This window comes from Leptonychotes weddellii, chromosome 6 (genome assembly GCF_054177405.1).
Source record: "Leptonychotes weddellii isolate Sample4059 chromosome 6, ASM5417740v2, whole genome shotgun sequence".
NCBI classification, from domain to species: Eukaryota; Metazoa; Chordata; class Mammalia; order Carnivora; family Phocidae; genus Leptonychotes; species Leptonychotes weddellii.
The window spans coordinates 25,376,954-25,379,831 of NC_138374.1; positions in this window are offsets into that span (position 1 = coordinate 25,376,954).

A 2,878-nucleotide genomic window follows, 5' to 3' on the forward strand; every position below is an offset into this window, starting at 1 on the left:
CAGGTTCTCCAAGGAGTCCCAGGAAAAATGAACCACCAGTCTATTGATTCTTCATTAGAATTACATTTTCACGTGTGCTAAATTGGTTTTAAAAGCCTTTTCTGTTGTTATTGTCTTGTCAGACCCTGCGGTCCAGGGCAAACCAAGTTTAAACGTTGTGGCTTCTTAGGAAAAAAAAAAAAAATCACTGAGGCCAGGTCTGTGATTACTTGCTCTCCTGACTTATTGTTATCATGATGACAATTGTGATTTGGTTTAAGTATCTTTAGGGAAAGAGCCCTGCAGGAGGCTGCTCAGATCAGACTGGGACTGGCTGGTGAGATGGGTGTGTGTGGAGAGGGCTCTGAAGCCCCTGGAGGAAGAACATCAGAGCAGTTTTTCTTCCCTTGAAAATTAAATTTAGCACTTGAACCTGTATTAATTGCTTCTGGGACAAGAGGAAAGGTGAAAGTTTTAAAAATCACATTTATTTTCTCTCTCCTGTTCCAGATTAAATAGAAGAGAAATTAAAAACCGGACTCCACCCTCTTCTTTCCCCTAAATAGCTGAGAAGGTGCTGAAAGAGAGGTGACAGCCTCTTGCTTTGTAGCAGGGTGGAAGCCCGGTCACAAGGACACCTTTAATCATTACACTCTGAGCTGGGGGAGAAATGAATCCAAATGAGGGGGGAGAAGTGGGAAGGGAGAGGTAGACTCCCACAGAGAAAGGGGGGTTGGGGGCCCAGACTAACAGGAAGAGAGACAGAGACAGACAGACGGACAGACAGACACAACCAGGGACAGTCTGAGGGACTGGTCTTTGCAGAAAAGCAGAGGCCAGAGAAGAATGAAAGGGAAGGAAGACAGAAGAAAGAAAGAAGGAAAGAAAAGGAAAAGAGGAGAGGCTGAGAAAAGGAAATGTCCAGAGGAATGTACAGAGAAAGAGCGGGAAAGAGACCAAGGCAGTCAGAGGAGCAAGCCCGGGGGAGCTCCCAGCCCCTCCGGACACCGCCCTTCTCCTGGCCTGGCAGCCCGCAGGCTGCTCCGGGGAGCGGGCACCGGAAGGCGGCGGAGCCCAGGCAGGAGAGCCGAATGTCTTCGTGATGTGTTTATCCCCTAATCAGTTCATTAGTTATAAACAACATGACATTAGAAGTTAGGAGGCAGTTGATATTAATTTTTATTTAACTAGTTGATGTTTAATCCGTCACGCCAGGCTGGGTAGCAGCGAGAAAGATCTTCCTGACACAAAACCAGTTAGAACTTCATAAGGCGCAATCAGTGTCCGCGCCTTGAAACAAACAAGAGAGACAGAGACAGAGAGACAGGGAGAGACAGAGAGACAGGGAGAGACAGAGAGACAGGCAGCCCGCCAGAGACGGAGCTGGCGAGTCGGTCAGGAGAGAGAGCTAACCCGGGGCGTGGGCTTGGGGGGGTGGGGTGGGGAGGAGGATAAGCTGGGAAGACAGGGAGCGCAGAGAGGACGGCTGGCGAGGGCCTGGGAGCCCTGAAGCGGGCCTCCACGCCCAGCACGGCCCGACGCGACAGTGAGGGGCCGGCCGGGGCGACCGCGGGGGCTGTGGGCCAGGGCCCTGCTAAGCCTCTCAGCCGCAACGACCAGCGCCTTCTGCGGTGGAAGGCGTTGGGTGTCCGGCGGCCTGGAGGGAGGCAGGGGCTAGCATCCCAGCGAGGCCAGGCCAGCACTTTCACAAACTGTCCTCTCCCATGTCTGGAAGCCGAGAACCCCTCCCGTCCTGCACCAGGAAGAGCGGCCCGGGCAAAAGAGGAAAGGAGGAAAAGGCGAGGAGTTTGTGCCCAACGGCTCAAGTTTGACAAAGTTTGCAGCGGGCACAAGCCAGAGCAGGGTGTGTGTGCAAGTGTGTCGGGGTGCTCGGCAGTGGCGAAGGGGGAGGACGTGAGGCGCAGTCTTGGGGTTCTGGAGGTGGGAAAGTTTGCCAACGCCCCCACGAGCGTCCCCGCATTCGGGGCTCCGAGTAAGGACCAGGCTGTGTTGGTCCCAGGCTCCTCGGGTGGCCGTGCCCAGCCCCGAGTCTGAGGTGCCCCGGGCTTGCCCAGGTTACGCTTCCCCCTCAACCCCGCCCCCAAGCACGGGCGTTCGGCTTTTTCCACCTTCACTCCGGGCACCTGCCGGGCACTGGCTCGGTCACGGCTTCCTGCGTCGGCACGGGGGGGGTGGGGGGGTGGGGCGCGAAGGCCGGGGCTGTAGTTTTCCGCGGTCGCGAAGGACCCTGTTTGGAGGGACGGAGGCATCCTTGTCCGCGCGCAGACTCAGGCCGAGCATCTCCCATTTGCATGTTAATCTGCCTCCACCGCGGAAAGGAAATCGCTGAATTCCGAAGAAAATTGCCTCTCGCCAGCGGTTAATAGTTAACTCAGACAGGAAAGTTCCCAGGGAAAGGCGAAAGCCAGGGCGAGAGCCGCAGGGGAGGAGGCCGGGGAGGCGGCCTGGGAGGGCCGTGCCCCGACCCCGGCCTCTCCCCTCGCCCGGCGCACTCGGCCTGGCGCGCCTCCCCTCCTCCGGCGGCGCGACCCCCACCCCGTAATTAGCATCGTTTCGTTCACAAACCCTTCCTGGGAGAAATCTGTTCCCTCGTTCCGGGGCTCGGTTCAGCACCTGATTCCGCCGGGTGAGGCGAATAAATCACTGCGGCGGCGGCGGCGGGGGAGCCGGACCCGAGCCCGCCAGACTGGGGCCGCCGGGAGAACGAAAAAGTGAAAAGGGGAACGGCGTCAGGGGGAAAGGGAGGCAGTGAGATGGCGCAACCCTAGTCTAGGGACAGCGAAGGGTCCGGGAAGGGAGACCCAAAGAAAGTCAGGGACCCAGCGGCAGAGAAGGGGCCAAAATAAGCAAGGGAGATACAGAAAAAGACGGACACAGA